At 37.6% G+C, this 25,622-nt stretch overlaps 1 protein-coding gene and 1 pseudogene across 3 annotated transcripts in view; both read right to left on the bottom strand.

Annotated features, from left to right (window-relative positions):
• Positions 1 to 25,622, bottom strand: part of SCFD2 (sec1 family domain containing 2) — a 369,475-nt gene that overhangs the window by 286,521 nt on the left and 57,332 nt on the right. The gene's annotated exons all lie outside the window — the stretch shown is intronic.
• On the bottom strand, positions 3,120 to 4,775 carry LOC308495872 (glutamate dehydrogenase 1, mitochondrial-like; annotated as a pseudogene). The gene has a single exon. The product of its transcript is annotated as a glutamate dehydrogenase 1, mitochondrial-like (transcript).

Raw genomic sequence — 25,622 nt, forward strand, 5'->3', positions numbered from 1 at the left:
CAGTGGGTCGGCCGCTTACAGCAGCAGCTCTCACAAACCTCTGGCTGCTCACGGCAGCCCAGCTCCAGGGAGAGCTGTTGTTCACAGTCTTAGCTGTAGAGGGCGCAGCTCACTGGCCCATGTGGGAATTGAACCCGCGACGTTGGCGTTAGCACTGGGGCTCCAACCACCTGAGCCATGGGGCCAGCCCCATACTCAAATTGTTTAAGAGTCAGTATGGCAAGGCTATCAATCAATAGAACAGATGCTATAGACAACAGTATATAAGTTTACATATAACTTACACACTGTTCAGTTTATAAACTCATTATCATACATGCATATTTGTTTGTTTAAATATTTATTTGTTTGTTTGCTGTTTACTTAACTAGAATGTAAGTTATATCAGTGAAGGCACTTTGTAATATTCACTGCTCTGGTCCTAAGACATAGACTATGACTAGTAGTCACAAAGTAGGCACTCAATAATTCTTTGTTGAAATAAGTAATTGAGTACTTCCTGTATGTCTGTGTTAATATATTCTAAAAAATTATCAGAAATATAAAGAATATTCTTACAAGAAATGTAGTCAGGTATTAAGTTATTTGAAGACCATATAAATGTAACCCCTGCACAATTTTACAGCACTAGATACAACAAAACAGTTAATAATAACACCTTACTAACCATAACTCAATATCGTTGATGACTTAGAGGTCAATTGCAAGGCTTCACATACATAACAAGAGTCCCAAAGACTCTGTCCAGCTCTGACTGATTCTAGTATTGAGGGTCGAGGGGAGGGCGGATCTCCCTACGAAAAATAAATATGTCTTAGTGAAATAAAACATTTGAAACCCCGATTTAAATTACATGTAGGGGTATTTGAAATGCTATCTTTGCTTTCAAAAAAGCAAAACAAATTTCCCGTGCAGGAGGTGGTAGAAATGAATCTCAGCTGTATCGTGGTGTTTATTTTGATCATAGACAAGAACTAGTATTGATTAAATACTGGCAAATATGGAGGTAATGGTAGTAACAGCAGCAGAGTAACAGCAGGAGTAACATAGTAACTGCAATGGTCCAATCTATCTTTGGAGTACCCATGAGTTAGCAGGCACTGTGCCTAATGCAGGGTATATACATTCTTTCTAAGGACAAGAACCACCCAAAAGCCACTCCAGTTACACAAACGAGGAACAAAGGGGCTTAGAAATATCAAGCAACTCTCCTTGGAGACTTGAGAGTGAGGTAATATTGACCATTAAAGAACCTCCTTAAGGAAAGAGAAGAAAATAATAGCCCCATTTGATTGATGAAGAAACTAACAAGCAAAGGATTTGAAGACTGAAAATCAGGTCTGACTTCCATTCACAAGAGTCTTTGTCTACTGAGACTAAATTACCTCGTACATTCTTAATTTCGCCAAGTTCTTGCCTCATAACAAAAATTGTAAAATTAAATTAAAACCCCATTGAATCCAAATCTAAATTAAAAAGACCTTGCTAGTAAGTATCGATTTTTTTTTGAAAAGGTAGACTTTTTTTCACCTATTTTTCATCGTTATTGCTTACTGTACCAATAACATAGGAGTATATTGTAAAATATTAAAACACTATAGAAGAATATAATTAAAACGTCATTGTCCTCCCTCATCGGTCACAATCCCATCCTTCTCCCCATATTCACTCAAGAGTTAACAGCTATTACAGTGTTGTTGCTAAAAAAGGTAGACTTTTAATAACTGCCTTTATCACCAGGTTAAGTCTAAGTTGCAAAGTAGTTAGACATTTCTGAAAGGATATTATTGTTTAAAAAAAATGAGAAAAGCTCATTTGTACATAAATAATATCTAGCACTTCATTGGGACACTACTATTCAAAAGGCCCTGGCAAAATAACTCCCAAACACACTAACCCTAAGCTGTTTTCAGGCCACTGTGAATGAAATTGTGTGTAGAATGTGAGCCTCTGAAGAAGACAGAAAGTCAGGGTGAGTTGGTCCATTGGCAAAGCTCCGAGTCACCAGTCAGACTCCAAAGAGGGAGGCCATGTGTTTTTTTCTGGGACACTCTATTTGAATTATTGTTCAATCAGTCACCACAATAGATTTTCAAAAGAGAAGACCAATTAATTAACATGATAAGGGGGTCATGGCATTCCTAGGACTGTATGTCATAACTGTGGTTAGTAAATTTTGACAATCTTAAAAATAGCCTCAATCATTTGCTATTGAATGATATGTATGAAGATAATTTAACTCTCTATTGGACTTTTTGTTTTGTGGGACAATAGTATGCTATTGATAAGCCATAAATGGTACCGTTTGTGTTACAAAAATACTAGCTGTTCTCATTCACTATGTTTATATGCATTCATTGCTTGAGTCAAGATTAGGCTTGTTAAGTGATTAAAGGCAATTTTATTACAGTATCATGTACTGATTTTATTCTAAAAATATAAAACGCATAAAGAGAAACAGCTTTTATTTTTGTTTACAATCTGTAAAATTGAGCTCTTTTGCTGATATAAAATACCAAGAACTCACTCGAGGACCATGCCAACCTTCTGAAAATGCCACACACCTGCTTTTTAAGTGTGTCAGAGTTACAGCACATCTCAGACTTCTCCAGAGCTGAAGCAACAAGTAACTGACTGCTCCTGGAAAAAGAGGTAGTTTCCTTGGCCACAGCTCTGACTGCTGGGAAGCAGCCATGGAACAAGGCAGCACCGCCAGATAAAAGAGACATTTTATGTAAAGGCAAACTACCCAAATGACTCTGACATAGGTAATTTCTACTTTCACACCCATCAGCATTGTACATGAACCCCTAACCTTAATTCCTTTTTTATTAAGGGGCTGGTTTGGATTGACTTGTTGAGAATGGTGTCCATTATTTATCTTATTAATATAAGACCTAGTCTTAATTTACTATAAGACCCAGTCTTATATAAGTCCGGGTCTTATATTAATTTTTGCTCCAAAAGACGCATTAGAGCTGATGGTCAGGCGAGGTCTTATTTTCGGGGAAACATGGTAAGCCATGAGAGAAAAAGATTTCTATGATTACATGTAAACTTGTGATAGGTCTACAGATAAAGTAGTGAAGAGGGGAGTGACAAGGTCAGCTACAATCCATCTACATGCAGGTCACACTGGCTTCATTGTACACCTTGAAGCCTTTCTCAATGGCATTGATACGGGCAGCTGTTCTCAGGTCCAATCCCAGGTTATACTTCATGGCCGTGTACTCACAGTGTAAGCTAAGGCAGAGTGCACGGTGCCCTTCTCAGAGGCCCCCAATATCCTGTCTTGGAACTCTTCTGTGGGTACAACTGGAATAGTTCCACTGTGCTTTCCAAATTTTCTTTCCAAACTCTCTTGAACAGACATGAGCAAGTGGTAATTAGAATCTCTCATATTTTAAGATCAAATGGTTATAGCTGACACGATTTAGATTCTTCAGCCACTCAAAGTAAGATACTGTCACTCTTCAGCATTCAAGTACAGATGTGGAATAACCATAATGTTCCTCTCCAGCAAAATCTTCTCAGTTTCTGGAGTTGTCTGTCCATTGGCACCTTCAGCAATGAACTTCGTCAACTGCTTCTCGCTGGCAGCAGGCATCAGTATGTCACAGTCGGCCTCCGAGATGCTCCCTTCATAAAGCTTTGCCTTGGGAAGCCCAGGATTGATCCGTGTTGCAATTTTAAGTCTTCCAGATCTTTTGGGTCAATACGATATGGATATGCTCCCATCAGATTTACCAACACCAACACATTTAGCACCAAAGTGATGCAAATATCCCATAGAGTACAGATTCATATTAACAAATCCCTGAACAACAAATGTTTTATCTCCAAACCCTGCTGTCGTTCCTTAAATATTCATGTAAGAAGCTTTACTGATGAAGTTTTCAATGCCATGGACAGTTCTCTGGCGGGTTGCAGAGATCCATTGATGGAACCACCCTGCCGGCGGGTGTACCAGTGACAAGGCACGGGCATTAATATCATAGTGCTTGACGGTGACAGCACAGGTGTCAGCAACCCAGGCCATCACCTGCTCATCCGTGCTCATGTCTGGGGCAGGCACGTCCTCGCCAGGACGAATAAAGCCCTTCTTTGCCAGCTCCACAAAGGCAAGTCATTTGCAAGGAAATGATCCTTGCGATCATTTCCCAGTCATTATCCATCTAGTTCTTGGGATTGACCTTAACACCAGCTTTGGCACTCCCACATGGCACATCAACCACTGCACACTTCTGTGACATCAGCGAAGCCAAAGCTTTTACTACGCAAACATCAGTACTGTCACGGAGACCTCCCTTGCGGGGTGTATGGTGCTGGCTGTGCAGGGCCAGACAGCCCTTGATGACCTCCCAGGAGCCGCCGCTCAGACGGATGGGGAAGGACAGGCTCTGCACACGGTTGCAGGGCTCGGTGGTCCACAGGATGCCACGCAGCCAGTTCTGCTCCTGCTCCTTTTGCTCCTGGCTCTCCAGGGTCCTGAGGTCCTTCACCAGCCTGTCCTCCACGACGCCGGTGCCACGGTGGAAGACGCCCTCCACAATCTTGAACAAGTCAGTGCCGTCTTCGTGGTCACGAGGACGGCGGCTATAGTGTCGCCAGGAGGGCGGCGCGAGCTTCAGCAGCCGAGAGGTGGGGGGCTGCCTGTGCACCGGCCGCAGCAGCTCCCTGGAACCGGCCTCCGAGACCAGGGCTGCGGGCCAGGCGCCAGACGGCAGCAGCGCTTTGTCCAGGCAGCGGGTCGAGGCCTCGGAGAGCAGCTCCATCTAGGACGTTTGGGGAGACGCGGAGGGAATAGTCACTCTATTCTTGACAACACTACCACAGTTTGGAATGTTTATGCCTCCGGTCTCTAATTCCTTCTCCAATGGTGATTTATGATATGAATTCCCATCGAATGGCTATTGTCCAGATTTTGGATACAACTTTAAGAATATGATTCCATTGTTTGCTTACTTTTTTGCTTATTACTCATATGAACTTCAAGTCTAGACTATTGTACTAGAAAAGAAAAATTAAGTTAAGATTAAAATGGCATTGCCAGGAGACAAATTAGGGGAAGGTAGAACAAGATTAATATTGATGGGAGGAGGTGATTGAGATCTGAGGAGTAGGGAAAACCCCGCAGCCCTGCAAGAAGAGGCAGCAGAGGAACAAAACCAAAATCTCTGTTTAGCAACACATGGGGCTGATTCTGTTCATTTTGTCCCTTTGCTCCTAGTACCTGACATTACTTCCAAAGAGTCAAATTTCAGTATCACTGAGTTTCCTTACCACATTGTTTTCCCATTAGGCTTATTACTAAAACAGCTTTTCACAACATCAGTTAACACTTTGGAAATCTGTTCCTATATAACCATCTTATCTGGATTATGTCTTTCCCTTTTGCCCCTGCTTTGTTTCTTTAACACAAGAAAAATGGCACAAATCTTAATCATGTTCTAAAACAGTGAGAGAAGCAACAATGAGTCAGGGAGTTAAGCAAATAAAACCTTGGTGTTGAAACACAGAATCTTGATTGTGTCACCAATACAATATTGCACATGTATGTGCTCTAATATTCTCCTCAAAGCTTTGATGGAAGAAATCATTTTTAAATGACTGTTAAACATATCAATATGAGTAGATGCCAAACAGCTTAACTGTTATTTTTATCCATGGGATGGTGGATATTGGCTAGGCTAAATGTTAAAATTATTAATGATAAACATTTGCTAATGATATCTTGAATTTACTTTTCTATTTGAAGTTTTTATTTCACTTAATAATTTATTGCGATAACTAATTTAATGACAGTTCTGGAGAAGAAAAAAAAAGACTTGGAAGTTCAACACAAATTAAATTCATTAAAATTAGGAGAGCTTTTCCAAATAGCATTTTTTCCCCTCTAATATTGATTCCAAATGACTTGCCCAGTACAATAAGTCAGTGCGAGTTCTGGTTACCATATTTAATCATGATTTCAGAGATATGTCAAAACATCAAAGGGATATCATCGCAAGTACAGTAATATGCTGGAAGAAAAGAACTGGTTCCAAAAAGCTTAAAGCCGTAATTTGTATTGTGTCTTATTTAATTATTGTTATCTTTGAAAAGTAATATAATTTCAGCTTTATGTATTTAATTTTGGACCCAGATATTTGTAGACATGGGCAGTAGCAGATTCTACAGAAATGTATTTGTAGTACCTCAAAGGAAACTTTGTTTTTTTCCCCCAAAAGAGCATGGACTGGTCACCAGATGTGGAGGCCATATGGCACATGAACAGGAGAGCCCCAGGACAATAAGAATGAAGCTAATAAGCCCAACAGGCAGCAGCAACCACTCTGAGATGACGGACAAATGTTTGATTCTGTTGACTTTCATATATATATATATATATGTATATATATACACATATATACATATATATATACACACACACATCTGTATTTTTAAGCCTAGAAATACAGCTTGGCCAGTCATTTTCTCCAACTCTTTATTGTTTGGGCTTGAAAGAAAATTTACCCATGTGTAGTTTATTACTTGGTCTGAATTCTGTCCTTTTCACATACAATTCATGTTGAAGTTAAAAGAAAGAAAACTGAATCAGGAACAGATAGTAAGATTGCTTTAGCTAGCGAACAGATCCATTTTTTGCTATAACTCCCAAGGAATTATTACAGCTAATCAGTCACAAAGACCTGTATGTTCTGTTTTCTGCACTGTCTCTTGAATGTAATTCTTCCCTCCCCAATCCTCAGCCCTTTCTCCACAAATGTGCATCTTACACTCGAACCCTGCCACGTTAAAAGATCCTGAACTCTGTGTCTGAATATACAGCTCCCACAACTTTGATGCCTTTTCCACCCTTCCCTAACTGGTAAATTCCCCTTCATCCTTTAAAATATAGTTTACGTATTAACTGTTCATGAAACCTTGTTTGGCTTGCCCAGACAAAATTGTCTTTTTTAATGCTTTTTTTAATGAGCCACTACAAATAAGCCCACCACTACATTTCTGTTCTAATGAGAAAGGAACAAAGATAATACAGATGGCAGCTGACACTTAGAGAGGGCTTTATTTATGCCAGACACAATGTTAAGTACTTTATGCAAATGATCTCATTCAAGGTTATGAATTTCATATATAAAGAGCTCTTACAAATGTACACAAGATAATACAATTGCATTATAGACTTTGCAGAAACAAGAAAATGGAAATCACTCAATCCAGCTGGGGTAGATAAAAGATGGTCACAAATTCTTTGATCCTCCTCTCCATGGGAAATGGAGTCTAACGTTTTCCCCTTGATTTTGGACTGGTCAATAGAAGTGATATTCTGGGACTTCGGAGCCTAAGTTATAAGAATAAGAAGTCTTGCAGCTTCCACCACCAGTTCCCCTGGAACATTTTCTCTGGGAGAGCTGAGGCTCCATGTAAGAAGTGTGACTCCCCAGAGACTGCCACGCTGAAGAGCCCATGTACAGGTGCTGCAGCTGAGCCCATCCTTTCAGTTGTCCCCACAAGGTCCAGACGTGTGCCTGAGGCCCCTGCACCCTCTGAATTAGCCCGTCTACCAGCTGAATATGACCAAGTCACTCATTAGCTACCACGTGGAGCTGAAGAATTGCCCAGCTGAATTCTGCTTGAATTCCTGCCACACAAAATTGTAAGCTATAATAAAATGCTTGTTGTAGACCAATAAACTTTAGGGTAATTTGCTATGCAGCAATAAATATTGGAAAACCTACTACTTATTGAAAACTATGATAACCATTTTCATGTATTTTTTCATTATTTCTTCTAATTTTGTCTATGTACCTAACCTCCTTCTACTTGTTTTCATTGTTTTTATTTGACAGAGGTGAGTTCATACTATATGTACAGTTTTGTTTTACTTATCCATATGAATAAACTTTTTCCATTGATATTATATTATTAATAATTCCTCACCTCGTTAAAACTATTCTTTAATAACTTGCTTTTAATGACTGCATTCTGCATTCCATTATTCTCCTATTGTGGAACATTTACGATGTTCCTATTTTTGTGTTATTATAAATAAAATTGTGCTGAATATTTTTCAAAGTAAATCAGACCAGTATGTCTGATGGTATCCTTAAGATTAATCATGGGAAGTGAAATCACCAGGAAAGATGTTAATTTTTTAAAGGGTCTCATCATATATTGCCAAAGTGCTTTGACAAAATTACTCTCACAATAGTAATGTTTCTTGATGATCATGCCATTGAGCTCTACCCAACACTGAATTATTATTTGTTAATCTTTGCTTATTTGAAGTGGTAAATTGCTTCTCAGTGTCGTCTGACTTTACATTTTTTATTACTAGGAAAAGTGAACTTTTTTTTCATATTCTTATTGGCCACTGTTATTTCTTCCTCAGTAAAATGGCTGACCACATTTTTCTTTTACTTTTTTTCTGTTGAACTATTATGTTTTTCTTATCCATATAAATGGATTCTTTCCATGTCATGCATATTAATCTTTGTCTTTATGGCAATACTTTTTCTATTTTGTTTGCCTTTTATAGAGGTTTTGATTCTTTAATATTATATATAAAAACTTTAAAGGTAGTAATAATGGCTAAAATTTATTGTGTTTTCTATGTGATTGGCAAAGGGCAGGTACTTTACATAATTATTATATTCTAAAGACTTAATTAGTTTGCTTTTATTTATTGTTATGCCTTTCAATTTACAAATGAAGAAACTGAGGCTTAATGAGAGAAATAATTTCCCACAAGATCACTCATTAAGGTTGGGGACAAAATTCAGATCCAGGATCATCTGATTTTAAAGTCCTTTTTCTTTACCACTAAGCCATAGTTTCCATATTTGGCAATTTCCCCCTTTGTGATTAATTCCATGGCTTTTATGTTTAAAATGTTCTTCCCTATTCCATGATAAACAATATGCTTACCAATATTTTATAATAGCCTTCTTTTGGTTTTGGTTTTAAATTTACCCTTTTAGTACAGCAATAACTCCCCACACACCAATTATTCATGTCCATTTATTAGTCTTCCTTTTCTCACTGCTTTATGGTACTGCCTTTATTAAATTTATTAAATCACTAAAATACTCCTGCATCTGTTTCTGAACTATTTTGCAACAGTATTACATTATTAGTAATTATTGTTTATGAGAAGAGTGACGGTTATTATTTAATTAAAAGGGTAAACATAAAAACCAAAACTAAAAATACACTAAAAACTACTGATAAACATTATTAATATATAATTGGCATTATATATTGATAAGTATGATAATAATGTGGGCTAATTGTAAAAGTCACTCAACATTCTTGTTTTTCAGGTTTTTAATGGCTAGTTTTTAGAATAGCATAAATTCTTTCTTTTTTAAGGAGGCTCGCAGCTCACAGTGGCCCATGTGGGGATCCAACCGGCAACCCTGGTGTTATTAGTACCACACTCTAACCAACTGAGCTAACCGGCCATCCCCAATAACATAAATTCTTAAAAAAATCATTCACTGGAATTCTGACATTGCATTAAATTCATAAGTACAGAGGAATTTTTTTATTGAACACCTATTATGTACCAGGTGGAAAAACAGCAGTAAACAAAACACACATGATCCCTACCTTTGGAGGGCTGAGGAAATACAAATAAATTAGACAATAAAAAGACAGGATGATCAGTGCAAAATGATGGGAAGCACCCATGGAAGGCAGCTAATTTGGACTTGAAGGATGAGGAAAGGCATTCTGGATAGGCGGAGAAAGTGATCCAGTGAAAGAAAAGAGCACTTGCAAAGATACAGAACACAATGGAATACTCAGATTTGCACACTGAGATCACTGTAGCTAAGTATCTCATTGAAACAGTCCCTTCTACCACCTGAAACCAATCAATCTACAAAAACCTTTCTATCACTAACAAAATTATTTTTAACACTCCCTGCACAGTTGTCAGGTGATTACAGTTTTTTTCTATGGGTTATTTACCCCAAATTGAAAGAAGAAAGTCCCAATGGAGGTACATTTGAGAAATCTCCTAGCTGTTAAGGATGTCCTGAATCTTCTTACTCCTTTTTACCATTTTGAATTCCTGAGGAAGAAGATGGAGCATGTGGTTTACAGAATGGAAGATGGCTGGTGTGGGTGAGCGCCTCTTCTGGCTTCTTTATTGAGCATCCCCTGTTCTTCTATAATAAAATCCTTCCTATCACCACTCAATAATTTTGTATAAAAATGCACCAGTTGTAATTTCAGCCATGTAAAGATGACAATATTAGGTACACTTTGAGAAAAGAGCATTGTATATGAGACATGCCAATATGAATTTTTAAATTAAGAGGTTAAAAAAAGCAAATAGTTCATTGACTTGATTATGCTGTTCCTCAAAGCTAACAGTAAAATTTGTCTGTGTGTACAATGTTTAGAAAAAAAATTTAGGTCTTAAATCCGGAAATACAATCTATAGACACAAGTTGTCTATAGAGAAGATTTGAGATAGAAGGGATTCTTACAAAGATCACTGCTAAAGTAATTCCCAACAATAAGAACCTACAGTTGGTACTTACAAACAGGGCTGAGATTTCTGAAGTGAATGCAAACAATAATATAAAGTCTTTGCAAGAACTCAAAAACTGTGTTTGTTGTTTGGATAAAACCTCACGGCACTAGAACATCCAACCTTTGGAGATCACTATATGCATATTCCTATATGCATTACTCATCATTCATAATATGTGACTGAAAAGTGGTAAATAAAATGAATTTGATATACTGGAGGGGCTTGCTCCTTGAGAAAATTCCAACGTGTGTTATTTATTCATCAAGCAAAAACAAAGAATCACTTCTGCAAAAAATAACAAAATCATGAGCCTGAATTTGTATTTCCTGGTAAATTGATGTACAGAAGATTTTCTTATAAATAGGCAGAGCTGCACTTTCCATCCTATTAATAGATATGTAACTTGACAATGACATTTACTTAACTTCTATTTTCAAATAAGCTTTTCAAGCTTTTACGCTACACTTAGCGTAAATGTTGAGAGCACAGGTTTTGTGGTCAGGCAGAGCCAGGATATAATCCGCTTCATAACTTATAGGTAACCTTAGGCAGACAGTTAACTTCTTGAAGAGTCTGTTTCCTCATCTGTACAATAGTCCCCGGGATTGTAAGGTTTGAATAAGATAATGCATGTGAAAGCACTTCAGCCTGGTTCCCAGCACTTAGCAAGAGCTCAGTGATGGTAGATGAGGTGGTAGTGAGAAACAATCATCTTACAAGTTCAGTATAAACATCTTGTAAAAACTTCAGAAAGATATCTCAAAGTGAAAGGTGAAAGTGGGAGTGGTTTGGCAAAAGAAAGTTTTGGACAAGATTTGACCAAGTTATAGAAACAATCTCCTGCACCCTCCTCCTCTATGACCTTTCACCACAAAAAACAATGAAAATTTTAGGTCAAATTAGAGTTCTGAAAGAAAGTTTGGCTATGACCCATGATTCTCTCACCTGTGCATAAAAACACAAATTCTGTCTGACCATAAGTTGTCACTTAAACTCCTTCATTTTATGTTGCTTCAATCATGAAATTACCTCTCTTTTTATACACCAAGGATTATACACCCGAAGGTCAATTTGAGATAGTATCACATGAAAATGTCTCACTAACTGTAAAAAAACACACATTCATTGCACCAATATGTTCGGTATGCCTCTTACATGGCAGGCATATTCCAAGTGAAGGGAGGCATGGATAAGTAAGTTATAAGATGCTGGTCTGTCAGTATTGACATAGTTGTGGCAAAAGAAGATGGACACAAATAACTGAGTCACGTACAAGTGATAACGTATGTGTTATGGATGCGTGTATTCGGTGCTATGGCATAGTAAAAAAGAAACCATTAGTGTTAAGACATATATCCTTTATCAATTGAAAATCAGTTTTTAAAAAACTCTTATTAACATCTAATAGGGAACTGATGGTGTCATAAAAATGGTGGCATGAGGTGAGCCTCTTGAAATCTCCCCTAGAATTTACCACAAATTGAACAATTATAATTCCACAATGGACTTCCTGCACAGCAGACAGGCAAGACTAAGAGGTGCACTACTGAAATTATCTAAAGGTAGGCAAATTTGGTGAGTGGGGGAGGAGGGAAGGGAGAACTGCAGAGACACGTGCCCCATGGACGCAGGAGCAGACTGGAGCTCAGAGCTCCACAGTCATGGATGAGGGACAAATTCAGATTATCAGTGCTCAGATTATGGCCCACAGTCCTGCCTCAGGCATCAGCATATAATGGGGCTGAACCCAATGCTCAAAGCAGAGACCTCAGAGCAAAGACTGAGGGAAGAAGGGTGAAAATGGTGGTTTAAGCCCTCACTGCCGAGCAGAGAATGGAAGCCTTCGGCACTAAGACTAGCCACCCTCCCAGAGCTCTCCCCACCTGCATGTGCCCAGTGATAGAAGCTGAACAGTAGCAGTGTCAGATCAAAAGAACAGAATATTAGCAGTTCAGAGAACTGCAGCCCGCAGCCATGGACTCACAGCCCAACTAGTACTGGCAAAGGGGAGGGAGCTGTGCAAGCAGGACTGCCTGTGGTGGTGGTCGCCTCCATTGCTCTGGGCCACCTCTCACAAGCCACTCCACCCCTGCTCCCATCAATCTGGGTGGATCCCTGCAGAAGTAAACAGAGCCGCTGAAACACACAGGCTCTGAAACTGGAGCAGGAAGAGCTTTGGAACTTCAGAAGCTCTCCACATGCCCCCACAGAGGTGGTGCCCTATGACCCAGGTGAACTGTTCACAGAGGGGAAGCCCACCTTCCAGGGAATCCCCCCACTGTGTGAGAAGCTGGGACAGTGCAGAGAAAATATAACACTACAGCATGAGAGAGAATAAAAGGCTGCAATCAGAGAGAAAATAAAACATTCTACCAACACCTACTGGAAAACAAAAGAAAGACCTCTTCCTATCAACCTGTTGTAGAAGCCACTCCTATAGATGCCTAGGAAGAGAAACAGTAATTCATTAATTACCATGAATAACCAAAGTAATAAGACAGCTCAGAAAGAAAGTGAAAAGTCTCCAGAAAATGAACTTAAAGACGTGGAAATATATGACTTAAATGACAGAGAATTCAAGATTGCAGTTCTGAAAAAAACTCAACGAGATGCAAGAAAACACAGACAGTCACTTTAATGAACTCAGAAACACAATCAGAAAACAAAATGAAAATTTTACCAAAGAGATTGGCAGTTTTTAAAAAGAACCAAACAGAATTTCTGCAGATTAAGAACTCAATAAAAGAAATGAAGAATGAAATCGCCAGCTTAGATAGTAGAGTTGACCAGATAGAGGAAAGAATCAGTGACATTGAAAACAGAAATCTGGAAATGACAAACATAAAAGAAGAGAGAGACTTGATACTTAAAAGAAATGAAAGAACTCTACAAGAATTTTCTGACTGCATCAGAAAGTATTATTATTTCAAGTATTATATTATTCAAATATAAGAATAATGGGCATACTAGAAGGAGAAGAAAGGGAGAAGGGGACAAAGACTACATTCAAACAAATAGTAGACAAGAACTTTGTTTGAAAAGACTACATTCAAACAAATAGTAGACGAGAACTTCCCAAATTTGTGGAAACAACTGGATCCTTGAATCCAAGAAGCAAACAGAACACCTAATTACCTCAATCCCAACAGGACTTCACCAAGGCACATTGTATTGAAGCTGTCAAAAATCAACGACAAAGAAAGAATTCTCAAGGCAGCCAAGGAAAAGAAGACGGTAACCTACAAAGGAAAGCCCATTAAATTATCATCAGATTCTTCAGCAGAAACTTTACAAGCCAGGAGGGAGTGGACTCAAATATTCAAACTATTGAAAGAGAGAAATTATGAGCCAAGAATAATATATCCAGCAAAGATATCATTTAGATATGAAGGAGGATAAAGACTTTTCCAGACATATAGAAGCTGAGGAAATTTTATAACACACGACCTGCACTACAAGAAATACTAAAGGAGGCTATTTGACTTGAAACAAAAAATCAAAAGAATACAAAACCATGAGTAGTATTACAAACAGACAGAAGCAGGAAATAGCAGCCTCCATACCAAATAGGACACTATACACTTAAACATAACACACAGGGTAATGAAGAGGAAAAAAAAAATTAGAAAAAAGAAGAAAAAGACAACTTGCTAGTGCAGTGCAAAAATCAACTCACAGCATAAACAAGGAGAATTTGCAACACCAAAAACATAAAAAGGGTGAGAGTAAAGGTCTGAACTGGCACAAGGGAATGGAGAAAGTAAGCATACTGAAGAAAATGGAATATTCTCAATATGACACTTTTTTTTACATAAACTTAATGGTAACCACTCAAAAATAATCCAAAACTGAATAAGAAATAGAGGGAAAAACCATAGAATACCACCACAGTGAAATAACAGACAGCAACAAAAATGCAAAGAAACAATGGAGACAACATCCTACCAGAAAACCAGAGATAGAATGATAGAAAATTCTCATATATCAATAATCACCCTAAATGTTAATGGACTGAACTCACCAATATAAAGGCACAGAGTAGCAGATTGGATCAAAAAATAAAACCCAACCATATGTTGCCTACAAGCAACTACTAACAGAACTAAAGGGAGAGATTGACCAAAACACAATTATAGTAGGGTACCTAAATACATCATTGACAGCTATGGAAAGATCATCCAAACAGAAAATAAATGAAGAAATAGCAGCACTAAATGACACATTAGATGAAATGGATAGAATTCACATTTATAGAGCACTTCATTCTACAACATCAGACTATACATTCTTTTCTAGTGTACATGGAACATTCTCAAGGATAGACCATATATTGGGACATAAAACTAGTCTCAGCAAAATTAAGAAGATTGAAATCATCCCAAGAATATTCTCTGATCACAAGGCTTTGAAATTGGATATCAAATGCAAAAGGAAAGCAAGAAAAACCATCAATATGTGGAGCTTAAATAACATACTTTTAAAGAACTGGGTCAAAGAAGAAATAAGAGGAACGATCAAAAGATACATAGAAACAAATGAGAATAAAAATACATCCTACCAAAATATTTGGGATGCAGTGAAAGCAGTTTTAAAAGGAAAATTTATGTCATTACATGCCTATCTCAAGAAAGAAGAAAAATCCCAGATAAATAACCTCATGTTACACCTTAAAGAACTAGAAAAAGAAGAACAAATGAAATCCCAAGTCAGCAGAAGGAAGAAAATAATAAAAATCAGAGCAGAACTAAATGAAATAGAGAACAAAAAGACAATAGGAAAAATTAATGCAACAAAGAGCTGGTTCTTTGAAAAGATTAATAAAATTGACAAACCCTTGGCTAGACTCACTAAGATAAAAAAAAGACACAAATAAAATCAGAAATGACAGAGGGGAAGTTACCACAGATGCCACAGAAATACAAAGGGTCATCCAAGAATACTATGAAGGATTATACGCCACCAAATTCAATAACCTAGAAGAAATAGACATGTTCTTGGAAACATATAGCCTTCCTAGGCTGAATCACTAAGTATTGAAAAATCTAAATACACCAATCAACAGTAAGGAAATTGAATCAGTCTTCGGAAACCTTCCCAAAAGCTAAAGTCTGGGACCAGATGGCTTCATTAGTGAATTCTATCAAACTTTCAAAGAGGATCTAATACCTGTCCTACTCAAACGCTTTCAAAAAATTGAAGAAGAGACAATACTCCCTAACTCATTTTATGAGGCCAACATTACCCTGATACCAAAACCTGGTAAGGACAACACAAAAAAAGAAAACTACAGACCAATATCTCTGATGAATACTGATGCAAAGATCCTAAACAAAATTCTAGCAAATAGAATACAACAATGCATTAAAAAGATTATTCATCATGACTAAGTGGGGTTCATCCCCGGGGCACAAAGATAGTTCGACATCCGCAAATCCATCAATGTGATACATCACATAAACAAAATAAAGCACAAAAACCATATGATTATATCAATTGATGCAGAAAAAGCTTGTATCTTTGACAAGATACAACATCCATTTATGACTAAAACACTTAATAAAATAGGTATATAAGGAAAATACCTCAACATAATAAAGGCCATATATGACAAACCCTCAGCTACTATCATAATTAATGGTGAAAAACTGAAGCCCTTTGCTCTACATTCAGGAACACAACAGGGCGATCCCCTATTACCTCTGCTTTGCAACAGTGTTGGAAGTCCTTGCCAGAGCAATCAGGCAAGAGAAAGAAATAAAAGGCATCCAAATTGGGGATGAAGAAGTTAAATTGTCACTCTTTGCAGGTGACATGATACTTTATATAGAAAGCCTAAAGACTCCACCAAAAAGCTTTTAGAAACAATAAACGAATACAGTAAAGTTGCTGGCTACAAAACCAATGTACAAAAGTCCATAGCATTCCTATGTACTAACAGTGATATCTCAAAAAAAGAAAGTAAAAAAACAATTCCTCTTGCAATTGCAACAAAAAGAATAAAATACCTAGGAATAAACTTAACCAAGAATGTGAAAGACTTATATACTGAAACGATAAGACATTTTTAAAAGAAATTGAAGAAGACACAAAGAAATGGAAAGATATTCTGTGTTCATAGACTGGAAGAATCAACATAGTTAAAATGGCCATATTACCCAGAGCAACATACAGATTTAATGCAATCCCCATCAAAAATCCCAATGGCATTTTTAAAAGAAATAGAACAAGAAATCATCAGATTTGTATGGAACCACAAAAGACCCTGAATAGCCAAAGCAATCCTATTGTAAGAAAAAGAACAATGCTAGAGGTATCACACTTCCTGACTTCAGCTTGTACTACAGGGCAACAATAATCAAAACAGCATGGTATTGGCAGAAAAACAGACACATAGACCAATGGAATAGAATTGAGAACCTAGAAATAAACCCACATAAATATGGACAGAGAACTTTCAACAAAGAAGCCAAAACCATGCATGGAGAAAAGACTTCAATAAATGGTGCTGGGAGAATTGGAAAGTCAAGTGCAAAAGAATGAAACTGAACTGCTATCTGTCACCATGTACCAAAATTAACTCAAAATTAATCAAAGACCTAAACATAAGACCTGAAACAATAAACTGCATAGAAGAAAACCTAGGTACTAAGCTTATGTACCTTGGGTTGAAAGAGCATTTTATGAACTTGACTCCAAAGGCAAGGGGAGTAAAAGGTAAAATAAATCAATGGGATTATATCAAACTAAAAAGCTTTTGCACAGCAAAAGAAACCATTGACAAAATAAAAGGACAACCAACCAAATAGGAGAAGAATTTGCAAACAATGCCTCCAATAAGGGGCTAATATCTGAAATATATAAGGAACTCATACAACTCAACAACAACAACAACAACAAAAACAATCAAATTAAAAATGGGCAGAGGACCTGAATAGACATTTCTCCAAAGAAGACATACAAATGGCCAATAGACATATGAAAAGATGTTCAACATCACTAATCAACAGAGAAATGCAAATAAAAACCACGATGAGATATCACCCCACACCAGTTAGAATGGCTCTCATCAACAAGACAAATAATAAGTGTTAGAGAAGCTGTGGAGAAAAAGGAACCCTCATACACTGTTAGTGTGAATGTAGATTGGTGCAGCAGCTATGGAAGGCAGTGTGGAGGTTCCTCAAAAAATTACAAATAGAATTACCATATGACCCAGCAATCCCTCCCCTGGGTATCTACCCCAAAAATTTGAAAACATTTATCCATAAAGACACACGTGCTCCAATGTTCATTGCAGCTTTGTTTACGGTGGCCAAGACATGGAAACAACCAAAATGTCCTTCGATAGATGAATGGATAAAGAAGTTGTGGTATATATACACAATGGAATACTATTCAGCAATAAGAAAAGATGATATAGGAACATTTGTGACAACATGGATGGATCTTGAGATTATTATGCTGAGCGAAATAAGTCAGACAGAAGTCAAGAACCATACGATTTCACTGATAGTGGTATATAAAACTGAAAACAACAAAAGAACAAGACAAACAAATGAAACAAAAATTCATAGACAGACAATAGTTTAGTGGTTACAGACACAGACACAGACAATTAGTTTAGTTTAGTATAAGGGGTAGTATAAGGGGTGGTAGATGAGGGTAAAGGGGATCAAATATATGGTGATGGAAGGAGAACTGACTCTGGGTGGTGAACACACAACGTGATATATAGGTGATGTATTACAGAATTGTACACCTGAAATCTATGTAACTTTACTAACAATTATTACCCCAATAAATTTTAATTAAAAAAAACAAACATGTAATAGAATGCTTCACACCCAACAGATGCTCAAAATTTGTGCTGACTGCAGTCCTTATTATTAACTGTTTATTGCTTGTCTCTACTTAGTGTATGATTTGATGTAAGCTCCACAGTAGCAGAGACGTTGTTTTCCTTGTTTACTAATGCAGCGTCAGTGCCAAAAAATGGTGTCTGGTATCTAGTAGGTGCTCACTAAACATTTGTTGGTTGGATGGATGGATTTTGCATTCTGGCTACATAAGAAATCATCTCCATTTGGAGATCATTTCATTAACACTCCTACAAAAGTGAAATGTCTTTGCTTTCAAACTTTGGTCTATATTTTTCCTTTTCTTTTTCTCTATTCTTTTGTTATGCTTAGCAGAAACAAACTGAATTAGTCCTTTTTCCAATCAACATATGAATTATTCATAAGGAGAATTTAAATCAAGTGGGTGCATTAGGAACTATTCTGGTCAGTAGAGGAGAGTGCTGATGACATATGCCTTGGTTAGTATATTTATCATATTTAAATAGGCAGTTTGCCTTTAAAGAGTTATGTTTATGGGATTAATGCTAATATGCTTTTTATTATTTTTTCTCATTTAGACTATGATCTTTAAAAAAAATCTCTACAAACAAAACATCCATCAAACGAAAGTTACCTAAAAAAATAAACTAAAATATTACATATATATAAAAAAATAAAAAATAAAATAAATAAAATAAAATATTACATATATATTAAAGTTTCAAATAATTACCTCCCTTCTCCTCCCAAAATGCCTTGATGTATGCTACTGTATACATTTTATAATGTTTTTATATTTCATAATGGTTTTCTACCAATATTAAAGAATATAAAGTAAAAAAGTATGGGTATTATGTATTCAACAAGATAGAATAAGAAAAATTTTACATTTTTCAGTGAGAATTAGTAATCAGAAATTCCAAACCCCAAAATTTCCAGTTTCATTTCCTAATTTTTTCTATTTAAAAATTATAAATCCAAAATGTTGCAAGGGAAACAAACTTCAAACAGTTACTAATATATCAAACAAAATAGCAACACTAAATAAAACCAAACTCAGCAAAAGAGATTATATCAACTCTACATGGACTAAGAAAAAGAGGAATCTTTTGTACTCTCGTCAAACCACAATAAAGATTTCTTTTAATCGTGTAAGTGGATAATAATAGAAAAAGCTCCATGTGGCAGATGGTAATCAATTTTTAACACATATTTTCCACTGGAATAGGCTTTTTGGCAATTCCGTTTTGCTCATTTGCTACTTTTTTTTTTTAAAGAACTCATAATGAGGAGATTAAAAAATTAAGATGTTTTCCTGCATAGTGTGCTAGTGAAGATTCCTATTAAAAACATTTGGTACAACAATATGTAATTGCTCAGCTGTGGATTTTCTTTCTGCACAGATATGACATGACAAATTACTCTAGAAGTATTTCCATAATCTCTCTAAAATGACCCGACATTACTCTGCAAGTTATAAGCTAGTACTGCCTCTACTGGGAAACACTGTGTAAAGAGAGGAAAAAGGAATGTCACATATCACTTCTGCTAAAGAATGTCTGTCTTTATGAAACTTGGATCATTCAACATTCATCACTTCCAGTATCAACACATTCTGGAGAAAAAGAGACAGACAGACTGATCGGCTTCCATTCAGCACCATTTCACTGCTGCTTTGGGGCCCTAACTCAGAAGTAAAGACGGGAGTAACAGAGGGGGACACTGAGGCACAGACATTCACACAAGGTGCTCGGGGAAGCCAGGCTTGGCCAGATGCGCAGTGTCCATCAACAGAAATAAACCTGAGATCCTGAACAAAGATTTCTTCTACTTTTGAAGATTAGCAGCCTCTGGTAAGGGGGAAAAAAGGGAAAAACCTCAATAAATAGTTCATCCTATGTAGGCCTTTGAGAGTGGTCAAAAACAGAAAATGGAGGATTCCACAAAGTGGAGGATTCCACACCCAGGCTTAAGCCTACTGTCTAGTGTCAGGTACCCACTAATGTCAAGCTAACCTCTACGACCCTCAGGATCCTTCAGTCTGAAGAGAAGTGCTCAGGTCCTTCAGCTAATCAGCCTGCCAAGGCCTACACTTCCCTCAGAGAGACCTGCCATTAATGACACAACCTAAGACATCCTGTGAATAAATGGGCATAAGCAAGACTTGGTTTCTCCAAGGCTAACACTAAAAAAAACAAACAAAAACACATCAGCTAGACAGTGTTATTTCCTTTCAGTTTTAGGAACCCAGATGTTTAAAACAGAAAAAAACGAATCCCAGCAACAGTTGGGGTGACCAACATAGGATAAACAATTAGAGGGAGTGGTCCAGGACAGAAGATTCAGTCAGCGCAAAGAAGAACAAACCATTATTATTTCCCTTTTGGTCAAGCAAACCAGAATGTTCATACCCTTCTTGTTTTTCACAACATGAAGACCCACCCAGATATGCCTTCAGCCACTGGCATGAAGTCTGTATTTGAAACTTTTTTGGTAGACTCACAAGACTTGAAGAACCAAAATTGTTAGCCTTGAACTTAACTCTGCCTGATTACTGACTCTGGCTTCCAGCTGGAATAACATATGATATCATTGCTTCTCAGGCAAGCCCAGTTTAAAAGCAATCGTCTACTTAGCCTATATATTCGACTCTCACTTTCTAATCAGATGCTTGGCACAAATTCACCTAACTCTAAAACCCTGGCAACGTGCCCTCCCTGGGCAAAGCAACAAGAAGTTCAGGGCTGTTTTTTTTTTTCTATTTTCCATTTGTCTTTCTCTTTTATTATTCAAAAATACAATACTGTGCTGGGGAGAAGAACAACATTAAAATAAAATCTTCTGCAGGAGAAAAGTGACATTGAGATGATACATTCTCATGGAGAAATATGTCTCATCAGGTTTCAATAAAAGGCTTGCAGAGGAGTAAAACTCATGACAAAAAACTAACAGGGATACCAAATTTATAGATCTAGCAAGAAAAAACTAATTAGCGGGAAAAGTATTTTAATGAATACAGTCCTCATAAAGAAAGCTATTGGTTTAAATGCATATAAATTGAAATTTGCATTAATGGGTTATGTGGACTGTACTGTGTTTTGCAAACATTTTTACCCTAGTGCCTGAGAACAGGTATGAGTGGAGTATGAGAAGAAAGTGGTCAACAGTCATTTTGATGCTTTGCCTCAGGACAAATCTTTCAGCAATACATAGTAGTGAAGGGTACGGCTTCAGGATAAGACAGATCTGAGTTTTAACCTGCCTCTGACACTTACCAGAAGTAGGACCGTGGTCAGGTCCATAACTTGTCCACCTCTGCTATGTAGTCCTCGAGTCTGCAGCAGCAATTCAAGAAATGTATTTGCAATTGGGTTGATGAGAAGCTAGGACTCATTTTTCTCACAGAGCAATACTATAAATACAGTACTTAGGTACTCAGACCATCCTGGAGAATCCTACTTGATCGTGTATCCCTGGAAAGTGGCACAAATGGTACTAATGTACTGATATATAATCCATATTACAAAATAAACTGTATGTACATCCAAAAAACCATGTATGTTTCGGTCTTGTAATTTCACTGTCCAGCAGGTAGCCTGTGCTCAATAGATTGTTATTACATGGAAAGGAAAACATTTTCTTTTGAAAAAAGTCGTTTCCTCTACCATTTGGAAGTGACGCCTCTCTTGGCAAAGAACTAGAGGGCAGAGGCTGTCCTGAAGAAAGAAACTAAAGAGATAAGTTATATTTCTGAGAATTAGTAAAGCTTATTCTATTTATAGATGAGACAGTGTCTCCCCTGGTATTCTGAATTGTGAGGAAAAAAGGGAATTGAGGTCTTTTGAATTAATAAAAGAGTCTAATTGCATGAGCCCCTGGTGGACCACTGTGTTAAGCTACTCACATCTTTTTAATTCTAAATATCCTTCATCTGGGACTTTTCCCCATAAATTTCTTGGAAAAATTAAAAACTCTAATAATTTAGTGTTGCATTAAAATAAACTAAGTCTCATGCACTATTTCCAAATATCCCAGAATCTAGTGATGTTTAAGAGCACATACATCAAGACAACCCATTATTTTGATCGTTTCCCGGGGAGATTATAAAATGATCAAAATTACAAGGCTCACAGCACAAACTTCTGTGATGAAAACTGCGGTAAAAGATGACCATGTTAATTAGAATGCTTGGTTGCTATCACAAAGATTCAAAATTACAGAGGGTTAAACAAGATAAGAATATATTTCTCACTCACATAAAGACCAGGTAGGTGGTCCAGGGCTGGTGTGATGTTTACACCGTTTTCAGCGAACCAACTATGGTTCTTCCATTTTTTTGTTGAAATGTCTTCAATGCATATCTCCCTCTCATAATTCAAATTGGCCACTCCCGCTGTTACCATCCTGGCTGCATGTCAGTCCACAGAAAGGGAAAAAGGAAAGGCACGTACTTATCCTTTTAGCGCATAGCCTGAAAGTGGCCTATGTCACTTCTACTCGTGTCTCCTTCACCAGAACCTGCTCATAACTAGCTGTAAGGGAAACTGGGAAGCATAGTCACTACTGCGGGCGGCCATGTGCTATGTAAAAAGGTGAGAAGAGGTGGTGAGAACGTTAAGAAGCCTCTGCCCTAAAGGCCACAACAAGAACCTCGTTTCGATTGGTAAACCACTCACATGGATCAATGAATAGATTGCAGGTACCAATCTGTGGCAAGTAAACTCCATGTTTATAACAAATCTTTTAAATTCCCCTGGGCAGGCAGTTCAGCCTACTACTTACCACAAATGTGAAAATGAAGATTCTATGTTCTGGGACGTACTTGTGAATTAGGTCAATGAAGTCCCTAGTCTTACCTGTTTGGTAATCTAGCAGGGGGAGACAATGAGTATGTAACATGAAAAGCAAATATAAAACAAGTAATGCAGAGGCTACTCAGGGAAGACTTCCATGAGGAGACGGTATGTAAGTTTTGATCTGGACCAGCCATGAAAGAGTTGGGAAGACAACATTCCAATAAGAGGCACTGGCTATTGTTAAAGCCCCAAGCTTCCCTATTTGTCAGAATCAAAGTTGCTTCAGCTCTAGCTTTCTTTCTTTAGGCCTGCTATGCATGGGGGGGAGGGGGGATGGGTAAGAGGAGGGGAGGGGAGAGAGAAAGAAAGAGAGAGGTCACTTGCTGCACGTCCACGAAGGGGAGATCTGTAACAGGATTACTGAAGTTATTACTTAACAGCTGAGAATATGTGGAATACTCCGAAACCACACAAAAAAAGAGGACCTGAAACAATCTATAAAGAAAGGAGGACAAACAAAGCCAGTGGCTAGAAAAGTTGACAGACAGTATTGCCTTTATATACAGAAGTTGTTTTTCTTGTTCTAAATAATGGATCTTGGTGTACAAATTTCTTCAAGTTAACTAATTTCAGGTATACTGTTATAACTAAATTTTAGTTTAAAATGAGTTATTAGCAGTTGGGAATAAAATGTCTTACATGTTTTTAATCAAAATGAGTTATATACAAAACAGGTTAAAAATAAGCAAATGCAACAATGAAATATGCATTTGTATGGCTTTAAGACACTAATTATGGGTTTATTTTAATTCAGATAATCAGTCATAATTTTTAAGAATTTAAATGCACTGTTTTTATATTTAAAATATTACACAACTTATATTTCACTATAGGGACCCAAGCTAAGTCAACATATTCCTGCCCTATCAGGAATCCACTCACAGAGCCAGCAACGAGCATACCCCCAACAGCATCTACTCCTTGGCCCTAGAGAAAACTAGGGGAAAGTTCGGTCTCACTTAAGTAATCATGATGCATTCACAGCATATTTCACTGGTCACAAACTTATGTCAAAAAAAGATCCCCTCCTTAACTTATGAAAGGCGCTACAGTGAGATGAATACCCCAAGTGGCAAACCTTTTGTCAAACTCATGGCCAGTGAAGGCAAGCTGTCACTCAAATGCCACTGTTTTAACCCAATATCTTTGCCAACACAGCAGTCAGGAAGACACCTCATCAGACGCAAGGTCAGGGGAAATTTTCATCCGCTTAACTTCAAAACCCCGTTTCATTGACTCTAAGACATCATTGATTATAACACATGGCATTATTTTATGTATTCTCAGCAAGAAATAAAAAACACTGCACTTAAACTAGGAAATGCCATTGATTTCAGGATGCATCCCAATTTCAGATATATGAAAAAAATGGACATCTTAGAATCAATGAGAAATGGTAGTATTCTCCTAGCCTAAGTGCTCCTTCTGTTTTCAGAATAGAAAATGACCTTCACTATTTTCAGCTCATTTTCAAAAACAAAAGTTTTCTTCTGTACTATGTTACTCTCTCCCTGACTCCCACATCTCCTTGTATAACTGCTTAATACAAAGGTCCAAAGAGATAACTGCTAAATCCCCATTTAACCCTTCTCCAAAAATATCTAAGACAGTTCATTCAAAACAACTGCTGAATACTGTAGGGCTCTCCAATGGGGCAACCAAAAAATAGCACCCCTCTTCTCAATCATGGTTCTGAACAGGTTGAGAAATAAAGCAGAGCTTAATAAAGGCCTGAGTGTAAATATCGTTTTAATTATTGATAAAGGCCAGACTGGGTGGTCGAATATTTGGTCTGTTACCCAAGTTGGCTGGCTCATATGGAGCTCCAGAAACAGGCACTGATCAGGGCAGCCCTCCCAGGAAGAAGCAGGGCAAAGCATCTGCCCCCTGCTGTCAGCCTGCTCTAAAAATTCAGAAGGGTGGAGAAAGAAGTCACTGCCACCCCATACAGGCAGATTCGGATCCTGAAAGAGCTGAGCACCACTGTGCTCTCCACAGCAGGGCCACTCCCAAGGGGAGAAGGGAACAGTTGAGCCTATTTGATCATCCCAAATTGGCCAACCAGATAAAAGAGCCCTCTCCCTAAGAGAAGGAGGAGTGAAGGAAGGGTAAGAGAGAAATCAAAGCATGACAAGAAAACCCCTCCCCATGGAAATCAGGAGTGGCGGAAAGGTATCCCTCTATAAAACTTGCCTTTGTAGCTATTTTGGTGAAATACTGTGAAAAACGCTGTGACATAATAAGAAATATATGTGCGGTCTCTGCCTTCCACCCGTGCTCCCCCTCAGTTTCTGACACACAGCTCCTAAAACCCATGTAATTTCCTGAGCAATAGGAGTGCTAGTGTTCTAGTGTTCTAATATTTGGTCTTTGACCTGG

The sequence above is a fragment of the Rhinolophus hipposideros genome (assembly GCF_964194185.1).
Source record: "Rhinolophus hipposideros genome assembly, chromosome: 1".
Taxonomy (NCBI): Eukaryota; Metazoa; Chordata; class Mammalia; order Chiroptera; family Rhinolophidae; genus Rhinolophus; species Rhinolophus hipposideros.